The sequence below is a fragment of the Seriola dumerili genome, unplaced genomic scaffold (assembly GCF_002260705.1).
Source record: "Seriola dumerili isolate Sdu_G_001 unplaced genomic scaffold, Sdu_1.0 BDQW01000322.1, whole genome shotgun sequence".
In the NCBI taxonomy this organism is placed as follows: Eukaryota; Metazoa; Chordata; class Actinopteri; order Carangiformes; family Carangidae; genus Seriola; species Seriola dumerili.
In genome coordinates, this window is record NW_019174577.1 from 641,306 (window position 1) to 654,541 (window position 13,236).

The following is a 13,236-nucleotide window of genomic DNA, read 5'->3' on the forward strand; positions in this document are numbered from 1 at the left end:
TACACTGTGCTAGATGATAAAACTGAACACAAAACCCAGCTACCTGTGTGCCACTGTCATGTATTACAAACAATTTAGTCACAATTTAATTAGACAACAGAATGTTGTAAATGATAAAATGTTAATTTATGACATTACTATAATACAAAACCTGCCAATAAATATATTATTGAATTCTCAGGCGGCGCTAATCACCAGACATGCTCATGAACCCAAAGTCAGTAATGCAACTTCAGTGTAAACACACAAAACTCTAGTGACACTTTAAGAATGGATGCCAACCCAAACATATTTCTTTCAGTTCAATCAAAATCACATTTAAAAAACCAATAAACTTTCATTTATATGTCTGTTCTTCAGTAAGATAAAAAGGTTGAGCATTTTTGAAGATCGCCCTTTGTCTCCAATATGTCACACCAGGACATCACGTCAACATGCACACGTACAAAAAAAACCTTCTAATAACCTCTGTCCACCCATCATTGAGGATGCACATACTTAAAATACTTAAGGACCTCCATTTGGTTCATTCTGAATTGATGAAGTGACACTAAGAGATCCCATCCACCTCTCTGTAAGAAGAAATCAAACCAAACACTGACACTTAGAGTGTCAAATACACATGCAACACATAATTTGTTTCACAACAGTGTGATAGCTGCAAATGGTGACTGGTGAATAATTGGTGCTTACTGTAGAAAAATGCACAATTTGAAATCACCAGAGGGGGGATATTTAAATGATTGTGTTGTCTTAAATCTCAGGAACAGTTTATGCCTTTGGTGATGATTCCTGTGTGCATCATTCACTGTGGGCTTTTGTGAGTGAGACTGCAGCCACAATACAGGATCTTGTTTTATTCAAAAAGTAATCATTTTTTAAAAGTAAGAACAAATGCATTCAGGGACATTATATCAGTGGCTACCACGATGTTTTGACAACACGTGAAACACAGGAAAAACTATCAACGTACTTTGTACTATTTAGATGTTTAAATTGGTGTTTTTGAATGCCCTTGTTTCTGACTCAGTCCTGTCTCTTCCTGTCTTCCAAGCAATAAGAGCGGATGCAGCACCCAGGGCTTTGTTGTTCTCCCTAATGTGAGTTAATCTGGACACTGTCACATCAAACACAGGGACATCTTAGGTGTTATGTAGATAGTGTTAATAGAAACTTAGCCCGGCTCTGTCCCTGTGGGCCCCTCTCTTGCCTTTTCATTTGGATGGAGGCAGAGAGATAGGCCATCATCAAAGCCCTTTGTGTCTTCTCTGTATCGACCACGTTCCTCTGCAACCCTAGAGGCTTCCTATTAGAAAGGATTTGTCTTACAAGCTCTGTGTGCTGCCACTCTGGAAAAAGAAATAAAAGAAAAATTGAAAAAAAAAGAAAAAAAAAAAAAACATGTTTGTAGGTGTGTTGTTGAGCAGTTCGATCTTATTCCCTAATTTCAAAATAATACCTTGCTGATCTGCCAGCACAATCTACACCTGTAGAAACATATCTGACATGGCAAGATATCACTGTGTCTGACCGACAGACCCACATCCTGCTGTCAAACACACACTCAACCATCATTGCTCCATTCACCCATTCATCCAGGCAACATGTCATTGTTTTCATTTATTGCAAGAGGGAATAGATCTTTCTGCCTATTTTGCTCCAAAAAAAATAAACCAGGATTTACAGCTCAGTGATCCTGTCTTTTGATAGGGCAGGTCTAAGGTGAGCTGACATTTTTTGATATTTGTAATTTCTTATTTTCTCTTTAGCTGCGCTCTATGCTGATCTTTAGATAACCTGCCATCTCTTCTGCCTTTATTACTGTATGTCCTATTTCTGTAAGCTATAGCCAGACCACTATCAAGCATCTTCAATAAAGGGGGCAGGGCTGCAAAAGATAGCAGTGATGACAGAGAAAGAAAGTGCAAGAGAAAAAGAAGTGAAAGAGAGAGTGGAAGAGAGAGAAAGAAAAGGCTTTTATTTTCTCTTCTTTGCCACAACCTGAAATATACTCTGGCAGTGCAACGATAGCTGGCCAGCCTATACCCACAGGGCTCTTACTATGTACCGACACTATAATAAATCTGGCATTATCAGATCCTGCTCATACAGCAGACACAGCCTAAGTGCTTTTAGATGTGTAAGTGGACATGACAGACTTTCACTGCCCCACCGATGACTTCCCATTCATCCAGTGTAAAGTTAGTTAACAGTCCCCTATAGAGCTTTAAATGTTCACAATTCTGGTTTGCTTTATGTACAGCATTTTTCACCAACAGATTATGTATATTTAAGGTCTGACAAACACTGAATGCATTTACTACTTCATGAAGCACTTGCAAAGCCTTCACTAAAACCTTCACTGTTCACTGCGTCTTCTCCTTTTTTATTTGCACACTAATATTCCATTAACAACCCCAACTTTTAGCGCCCTCAACAGGCAACAGAAATGTGTGTTATGTCACCCTCATACTCATAGCATGGCATGTGTAACCTTATGCACGTCATTTTAGAACATCTAATACAAATACCAAGGAGACTTCTCATCAAACCTTTGCTTTAGAGCACCAATAGTGGTCAAAAAACCCAGATAGTAGCTTTAAGCCTGTCAAATTGTAGTACAAGAGAAGACTAGGGAGGAGCTAGTTAGAACCGTAGCAATGGAAGAGTAGATGAAGAAGTGGGTTGGACACCATGCTCTGTCCTTTTCCAATCTTGAAAGAGGGGCACTGAAGAGTAGTCTTTCAGGAATATATTAATAACACTGCAGTAAAAGCACACCCATGGGTACAAGCTGAACCCATCAAATTAATCTGAGATAAATTTGCAAGTCATCATCATAATTTAAAATGTTTTAGAGACGGAATAAAAGATCAAAGAATAGAAGGAACTAGTCTGATGACAAAGATGTACGATAGAAAGAGATGAGAGGCAGAATAAAGTGAAAGAAAGTGAGAAAGGAGGGAGAAAGAGTTTGATGGGCAAAGAAGAGGCCTTGTAAGGCCAGATAGGCAGACAGACACATAGAAACTGGCAGATGGCAGAATAGGTGGGAAAGCAGCCAAACTCTATATGCTGCTGTAGTGTCATACAGATTGATAGATTCATAAATAATGAATCAAGAAAAACAGGTAAAATAAACTCTGTAAATAAATGTGCTGTCTCCTCCTCTACCCCGGCGCCTAATGGATTGTGCCTGCGCACATCTTTGCTTCAGTCTACATTTATGTGTGTGTGTGTGTGTGTGTGTGTGTGTGTGTACACACTCATTTAAGCAGTGTGGCAGCCCTCGCTGCCATAGCAGAGTCCCATTACTGATGTTTTGTGATGATGATGAGAGACAGCTTTAGCATACCTCATAGAAACACTTAGACACATGTGCATCCTTATGCATGTCTGTCAGAGAGCATGTTCCATGGACTCATATTCATGTAAAATCTTGCATAACTATTAAAATATACAAACCGATTTAGAGAGACATTTAATATACTGAATGCCATAAAACAAACAGCAAAGAGGAGTATGTTTTTTCATAAAAAGGAGCTAGAAATAAAATGACAACAGGGCAAGTTCAAGATCATTCACCTCTAAAAATCCGAGGTATTGCCATTTATATTCAGGCTGAGCTTCATCTCCTGCAACAGCTGTGCACAATCAAACAATCAAACTGCAGACGTGTGTAAACACTTATTTCCCAGTAGGTAATTTGAGCAAGCCTGGCACTCCCTTATTAAAGCAAACTAAATTAGAAAATGAAGTACCCATTTCCTCATATTTCAAATATATTTCCCTGATTTCCTAACTTTGAGGATTTTTTTAGACGACAAGAAGTGGCACGAAAAGCTACTGTTTTCTCATGATTTATAATTATCAGTGGGTGGATATCAATATGCTGTGGACTATGGTACAACCCATCTGTCCTGCAATGCAATTGTAGAGGAAACAGAAACAAGTTTAAAACTGCACATTTTTGTCTGGATCAAAATTCACATACATTTTATTCACAGACTGCTCTTCAGAAGCCAGCGCAGCTGATTGAGATACACTGACAAAAGTGTAAAAGAAAATCATCTCAAATTTGGCTTTTGCCATTGAAAGATCTACCAGACAGGCAGTCAATAAAATATGTTTCATAAAATTGGGAATGTAACAATGTAAAGCATATATTTTCCATTCATCACAGATATACATATTTTAATAAACTTATACAGCCACTTGTATGTTGTTACTGTACACTAAGACCACTACTTTTTATCATTATACACACAAACAGTGTAATTGAGCATACCAGCATTATAATGACAACTTTTATATACCCATTCTGCTGAGGCATATTGTAGGGCAAGACTGATTCCCAAGTTACCACAGTTACTTGGTGAGTAAATACTCTGTCATAAATTTAGTACACAAGGATAAAAACAGAGGCACAGGAGTAAGTGCTTTGGGTGTGTGCTTTATTGAGAGAATTGCTGCAAGAGGTTTTATGGTCCCCGTCAATATCATATATTAAGATATTGACAAAACGGAGCAAACAATGGGCTATGGTTCCATATGAAAAACATGGATTATCCAGGGGATGTGCAGGGATCAAAGCTGGATGATTGCTCTGGTCTTTAAATATTTTGTTTATTTTAATTCTCCTGTCTGCTTTTCTGGCTTTTATATATATATATATACACACATATATATATACTATATATATATATGTATATCCTATGAGGCAAGTGGATATTCAGTGAGTGAGCACCACACTGGACGCCTTTGGATTTCATCATGGGACTCAACGAAAGAAAGACCACAGCTGTGCTGCTTTTCTCCTGATTCATACAGTACAGGTTAAAACCACCAGTCCTGATCAGGCAGTGAGGCCCTCCATCAGTACCTCCCACTCTCTATTTCCCTCTATCGCACTCCCTCCATCTCATTTCTTAATCTTCACAACTCAGTGATTCAAATATCTTTCCTCTTATTTTTCATTTCAGTGTCATCGTCTTCTTTTTGACCCATCCCTACTCTTTCTCCTGTCTCTCTCTCTCTAATCCACATATCTTCATCTTTTCCATTTTCTCTTTTCTATCTCCAAGCTGACTTCACAGAACCACCTTCTGTCTGAGAACTTTCAGAAAGCACATTAAAAGGATGCACACTTGGCGAACCCCGCAGAGCAGCATGACTCTAAACTGCATCCTCCAAAATGTGCCACACATACCTGTATGCATGTGTGGCACCGCTGTGCAGGGAGCCACGACAAGAGTGAACGACCATCCAGTCTCTGTTTTCTGCACACTCATACACGGACATATACACACATAAATACAAAGCTCGGCACAGTGCATTAAAACTCTGTTGCGAACAACAACACAACTCAGTGATGTGTGTGTCCCTACAAGCCCAGCACAAGTATAGGACTCAGCCCTGCCATGGTTGTGGAGTTGTGGTGGGAGTGAGGGGTGGAAGGGAATTTAGTGTTTCACCTATATGCGAGCTTGCTTCCTGGAAGACATCTAGTATACTGTTACTTTGAATTATTAAAAGCTGTCTCTTATTGCGGCTGAGACTGAAAAAGTTTAGAGGCCACAGACTATAGCTTTTGGCAATAACTATAAAACTTATATTCCCAGCTATTCTGAAGTCATCCATCTTATTGTAATTTTCTATATGAAAGGCTTTAAGGTTCCCATGATGGACACAACAGAACCACTTAAATGAAGTGTCAGGTAAAATCTAAGTTTGACGAAAATGAAAAACACCACTTGCAGAATCCTAACACAAAGAAGTGTTCAATGTGCCAATATGTTTGATCTTGCCGGTGCTAGTTCAGCTATATCCAGTGTCTGCGGGGCAGACGAGAGAAGATTTCACCGCTAGCGATCACCCTGACACTGGCTCTCTGAGTGAGCTCTACTGTCAGCCCTGCTCTGCAATGCAAATAGCCACTTCCACATGAGCAGGCCCATCACTAGCACTCCCCATACACTTGTATTCCGTGTCATTACCCCCAGGGACCCTCACACACTGTTCCTCTCCTCTACCCTATGCCTCATGCTGCTGCCCTTATCTGGAATGGGAAGAGGGCTGGGGTTTAAAACAAATCAGTTTGCCTTGCTGATATGTTGGTAGCCATGATGGAGGGCTACCACGGGCTGTTTCCACTCATGCCTCCTGTCAGTCACACTCCTCTCCTTGCCCTCCAGCCATGTGTACTGTATTTCATTAGTCCTGATTTTTGCTGACAAATGTTGGCTGTCATGCTGTGCAGTCCCCTAACCCTCTCTGTGGACACTACACCAAAGCACGGCTAGATCTGCCTTACAAATGAGCTCCCTCTGGTTCCACCACACAAGTGTGCCATTTCAATCGAGCACAGATATACAGCACATGCTGTGTGTGTATACACACAGACACACAGACACACAGACACACAGACACACAGACACACACACACACACACACACACACACACACACACAGACAAGGGAAGGGTTGTTTTAACTGTGAAGGTATAACTTCAGGCTGTCAACATGACCCTGTGCCACCCTCTCCCTCCTTTCCTCTTTTCTCAATATTTCAACTATTCTGTCACTTCATCCCCCTCTAATCTCTCACACAATCCTTACTCATCCCCCTCTCTCTCCCAAAGGCACATGGTCCAGCCAGTGAGATGTCAGCTCCGATTAGCCACATTGGGTGATGCGTTTTAAGTGTGTCCTTTATTACTGAGTAAAGTGACATGTTCTCAGCTACACTTGCCTGTACATCCTAAACTGATGTCTTGTCTATTTGGATATCCAGTTTTTGTAAGCAAATTTTTTCTCCACTTTCTTTTAACATACACACAAGGACACACACTAACACAAAGACACTTACACACGCCTATATTCAGGGCCATAGTTTATCATCCATGTGCGCACCCCACCGCTCACTCCCACTCTTTCTCTTTGTGTCTGCGGGCAGTGGCACACCTGTACAAGTCTGTACAGGGACCCACAGATGGATTGTCAGTCGGTATCTGGGCCTCTGCACAGCCATGTCCGCCGGGCTGGAATAAAACCAGACTCATCTGCTTCGGCCCCACTGGTACAGGTGATGCTTCACAGTGCCAAGCTGACATTAGATCACCTGAACTGTTAGTCTGGTATACAGGCAATGACAATCAAAGTCAAAAAGAAGCCTACCTACACACTTACACAGTTTTCCCCATTACACAGCTCTATAACCCAGATCACAGCCGTGTCACATGATTGAATCTCACAGACAGGCGGGCGAGCAGTCTCCAGCCACAACCAGAAATAGGTTAAACAGGCTAAAAATATCAAAAACATTAATAATTCAGCTTTTTTGCTAACCTGTACCTCAGAAAAAATAGCACACTTCTCACTGTGAAGTGGCTTAATGGGCGGGGTGTGCACTGGATTATTTTGGTATTTCAAGCAATGTCTCCCCCCAAGAGTCGGTTAGCGAGATACCCTGAGCAGTGGGAGGGGGAGCAGCATTGTAATGTCGTCAGTGCTAATGTCACAGTTGGGGTCAAAATACGGTCATCTCTAACTCAAAGCGAGCTCTTCAACCTTTGAAATTTTGGTAGACGACTTCTCCTGTAATGGCAGTGGATATTTTTGCATATGAATATAGTAAATTTGTATGTATAATATGTATGAAATGAAATGAAATTTCATGATGAAACACATTTTCATTGTTTCAGTGGATGTTGTTTATTCTCCAAAGGTGCAGAGTGCAGATCCTGCTCTTTTTTCCAAATACCCTTGGAAGCCAATCCCCTGGGGAGAAGAAGGCTTCTCTAAATATGTGGCTAATCTACCACACAGAAAAACGAGCCGAACAAAGGAGAGGTGCATGTGTGTGTGTTTTAAAGGGGTACCATAGAAGCAACAGCGGGACAGAGAGAGACAGAAGGTGGAAAACAAGCAACATCGTGATGGCTCTAACAGTTACCCTGTGTGTTTCAGTCTATTTCTAGCCCCTCTGCTTAACGGGTGTGTATATTTGTGTGTGTGTGTGTGTGTGTGTGTGTGTGTGTGTGTGTGTGTGTGTGTGTGTGTGTGTGCGTGTGTACGTTCTAAGGGTATGGGGATTCAGTTCCCTTAGGAGCACTCTAGTACAGCATTTCTTTACTGTGTGTACATTATACCAATATGCCATTACATCAGACACACACACACACACACACACACACACACACAAACAAACAGACACACACAAACTATAAGAGAAAACTAGTTTTGTTATGCTTAAATACTGGTGCTGGCACTGTAGTAATACCTGTAGCAACCTATAATATGTAGAAATCATAATAAAAAAATTTCTACTCGCAACAGCTCCAGACTTTTTATGACACCACTGCTCTTTCAATTCATCAGTGTGATTTGACTTGGGTAATAAGTTCAGAGAAAGGCCAGGCTACAGATATAAAACCATTTGAGTACCAGGATCTACAAAGCCCTTTTTTTCTCATCTCAGTGTATCAACAAAGGTTATAAAACATAGAGATCAGAGGCAAACTTTTGTAGCTTCTGAGATCAGCTGCAGCCATTGAACTTATTGTAGTGCTGAGGTCAGTTGGTGGTATTTTTCCTAAGAGAAAACTCCCACCAACGGAGGGTGTTGAAATGTTCTAAAAGACATCTGGGTCCTTACATATGTGTTTGTTCATCACAGAGGCACAGAGATCTTAAAAGAGTGAAACCCAAATAAAACATCTGAGCACCCAAGGCTAATATGAAAAAGGAATAACATAGTATAATAGGTTGGGCAGCAAAGATGCAACACCATTTTACTTTAAACTCAAATGTTAAATTCACAACACATTTCTCTGTATAATTCATACAGCAGAAAAAAATATTTTTTAAAAAAGAAAAAAGACCTTGATCATGCCTGTTTCAACTTCCACTCCACTATGATCTTCTTCCTGACAACACACACACACACACACACACACACACACATTTGTGCTACCCATAGGCTAAATTCTAACGAGTCCCCTCTCCCTGACTACAAGGCCTCCGATCCTGCCAGCAACGATTGGCTTCATGCTGACCGGTCCTCTCCGCTCCACTCCCGCCCCCACAACACAGGCACATACAGTACACACACACATAATCATACAGTACACTACTCTCACACACCGCCAACCTTCACAGAGTGTAGCATTGAATTATTCAGCCTTTGCGGCAGCTCGGCCGGCACACAGGAAAGCTTGGCTGTAGTTGATAAACAGGTGGGTAAGCATGCACGCACTCAAAAGTATGAGTGTATATGTTTTGTTTGCATCTGTGTACGTGTTTGTGTGCATGTGTTTGTGCACAAAACCCAATGGAGAAAGGCTGGGCGTTTTACGGCGTGTCGAGGAACGGCGCCGTGGCATGCCAGCCTCATTTCCACAGCACAAGGTCGGCAACTCTCCACAACACAGCCAGGCACTGCTTCTCGCTCCTCATACATCTTATTATGGCTGAGCTGTGCACTGGCACATGCACACAACTACACTTACAAATCCTCGCAAACACATGCATGCACATGCATACAAACACACAAGCAGCTACGTGCACTCACACAGCAGGTATGTGTGTAGCAAAGGCCACAGCGCAAGAGTGAGAGAGCGAGAGAGACAGAAATGGAGACAGAGGGAGACGGAGGCAATTGAGAGGGAGGGGATCTACTTAGAGTGTTGACATTGCAGGAGCCCACATGTGTGTGCCAGAGCATAATCTTCTCCCTGCTCTCATTGGGTTTTTAATGCGGGTGCTATTTCCATAAACCTGCCTCCTGAATCACTGCCAGCCTCTTACACTCCCCCCAGGTCGAGCTGTACTAATACTAGGAGTAAATGCATGCAGCAAACACATTTCCACCAATGCCTCTCCAAGACAATCACTGTTGTACACAATGCTAGCATGACAAAAAGGGGAGGGTGGCATGTTTTTCTATGCTACGGCGAATAGACTTGCTGCAGCAACTGAGATTTTCTTGGATCTGCTGGATTTGAGGAGTGGCAGTGAGAGGACAGAGAGTTTGAGGAGGGGGGGTTGAGGATTGAGGGAGGGGGATGGTTGGGTGGATAGTGTGAAGGATGCAGGATTTTGTCATGATGCTGAGCTGGGTGGAGTAAATCTCCTGCGGACTTGTGTAGAGAGCTGTGACAAAAGCACACTCACCAACTGCTGTAGAAACAGCCACCATGGGCCTTAACTGTCGGCCTGTTTCTGTTGTACGTTTTTCAAAAAGAATAAGTACGTCATAAAGGGATCGTCAGGAAAACATTTTAGTGTCCAAGTCATCAAGGGACGCTAAGATTTTACTTGGTGAGAGAAAAAGACTGACGCTCGGGTTTTAAAGTTAACACACACAAGCATATTCACATACACAAAAGCACTCATATGGTTATGTAACATAAAAAGTAGTGCATCTCCATCAGCAGCAAACAAGCACGAAACAGCACACAAATAATATATTCAAGCCTCACTGTCGTGGGCGGTGTGTGATCACGGCACGCTGCCATGTGCACATGTTTTTCTTCCCACCTTTATGCACTGCTATCTGTATGTACATAGGGCTGGCTGCAATGCAAAGCCAGCTTACCACACACGCACAAATACACACAGCTAATAGAGCCAAGCAACGCACACCTGGTAAACTGTCAGAGCTTCTCCTATTCAGTGGCCAAACTTATGTCAGGCACTCGTGTCCCCAAGGCTCCCATCACACTTCACCACAGGAATCTATATTCCAGTCCAGTACACTTCCATTAGGCCATACTGTTCCCTTCAGCAGCTAATGTGTAACAGGGGGACACGGATAATAACATCCAAGAACACCGGCACTTCTTTCTAATAATAAGAGGACACTGGGTTGTGTGTGTAGCAAACAGTGTCTCCATGCTAGCATCCAAGTTCATGCAGACATATTAGTATCCATAACAATCACTGGATTCATCACAAAGACTGTAATTATAAAAAAAATCCTTGAAGTTATAATCCTTAAGATTTTAATATATCAAACCACATTTTTAATAAAACTTACAGCCAGAATTTCTTTGACAATATAAATTCAATGTTTTGGAATTTTATAGCTTTATAGAATTTTATACCTCTCTGCAGTATAAAGTAGATTTTATTGTTTTGGTCAAGTATTGTTTCCTGCACAGAATTCAAAGTACACACACACGAGCAAACCAAAGGAGATGATCCATACACGTACTAGAAGTGATGGACACATCAAAAGCCAACAACATCCAATCATGAGTTCAGTAGTAAAAGGACAGATTACATAGTAGACTGTGTTCTTCAATATATTAAAACATGAATTTTATCAACCCACGTTTTGCACAAAGCAGATGCATAAGCTGTTCGTCTTTCTCTGAATATCTGATAAAGTAACATGTTTGCTGCCCTCGGGGCCAGTTCAACTGTAATTTCTAGGCTCTGCTGTACTTGCCATTACCACCAGTAACCACAGGTAATGCCAAATCAACCAGGACTGAAATATTACCAGTTAAAATTTAGTCATTTTCTCTTGTCCGCCTTAACAAGGTAGTCGTCAGGGGTTCAATGCTTTGCCCAAGGACATCACAGCAGAGGCAGGGTGTGAACGTGGGCGCTCCAGCTGGAGACTTACTCAGAAATACTCATCTCATAAAATTCAAGTGTGTTTCTATGTGTGTGGTAATGAGTGTGTGCATGATGGTGTCCATGTGTATGCAGCCATGTGTGTATGAGGGGTGGGGGCTTGTTTTGTTTGTGCTTGGAGTTCAGTAAAGAGCCGAGCTTGTTAGATGGTACAATTTTCAAACATGGTTCTAGTTATTTACAACAAGTGAAGTCCAGAAGGATTTTGGTGGTTTAACATTAATTCAGACTCAAAAATTTTAAATAACATATATTGATGAGTAGCTGCGCCCGTCAAAGCCCCCTGCCAGAGAGCAGCAATGCAGGGGTTAATGACAAAACGCAGACATTAAAAACTCATAACTCATCTCTGGAGAATTCATAGTTTACATTAATTACACCATAGCCCCTGGCAAACTGCATATCAAGCAGGATTCTGCAAACAAACAACTGGCATATCTAGTTACCATCAAGCAGTGAGGCAACAGGGGTCATATCGCAAAAGATTTAGGAGCAGGGAGGCCCAAGAGAGAAGGACAGGGTAAGCAATGGGAGGCAGTCAAACACAAAAACACACAATGCAGCATGTATTTTCTAAGTTATATTGCTGAAAATTATGCTTCCTAAAACTGACCATTTTTATTTATAAATCCTTCTTCAGCAGTTGCTCCATCAGCATGTAAAAAAGGTCTACAAGGTGTTTAGGGAAGCCAGCAGACTACAGTGATTAGGTGAAGCTAATATTGTACCTGCTTGTGATATGTGGGGTTTAAGTATTACAGCACACGCTGCCAGCGTTTCCTTGAACCAATGGTGTTTGCGTGTGTGAGTGAAGTTGAAGGGAAGGGAACAGCAGAGCAGCCTCGTCTGTGAGGCCTGACACCCATCAATGTCTGCCTGTTACATTTCTATGACACGCTCTGTCTCAGGAAGAGCAGCGGCAGTGGAGCAGTGGGAGAGAGGGGAGACAGGCGGAAGTGGGGTGGACAGGACTGGGTGGGGTAGAGGGGAAGTCAGCAGGAGGGCTAAAGCAGGACTGAAAGGTACAAGAAAAGGGTTTTATTTCTCACGAGTGATAACACGGCAACTTTCAGAATCACTGGATGTGTGTGCATGTGCACACACGAATGAAGAAGCTTTCAGAGGGCATGTGTGGAAAAATGCAACATGCCACAAGGCTGCATTTATTCATTCTGTACATACTCTATGCATCAGGGCTTTACAATCATTAAATGTTATTTTTTTCTATAAACATTAAGTGATGCTACTTATAGTCCTCCATTCGGATGATTGTTAAACCCGTCAAGAGTCCAGATGGTTTGAAGATCTGCTCTTCACTCAGAACACACTAAGAAAAGGAGGGGGAGCTATGAGGGGGAGCAGGAAAGAGCATGAGACTAGTAATCGTCTGTGTCTGTGCCCTCATGCCCCTAATCTATACATTCAGCAGTTATATTAAAGACTATGAGACATGAGAGAGAAACTTACTAGAAAGCCAGACCACACACAAAAACATAAAAACAAATCAAATCCTTGTTTTTTTAACACATTCCTATCCTCTCATGAACACATCCTCTGGCATTATGTGCAATAACTTTTTTCCTCTCCCTCTGTC

At 41.8% G+C, this 13,236-nt stretch overlaps 1 protein-coding gene across 1 annotated transcript in view; it reads right to left on the reverse strand.

Annotated features, from left to right (window-relative positions):
• The window catches only part of celf5 (CUGBP Elav-like family member 5), a 175,352-nt gene that overhangs the window by 144,558 nt on the left and 17,558 nt on the right, over positions 1–13,236 (reverse strand). The gene's annotated exons all lie outside the window — the stretch shown is intronic.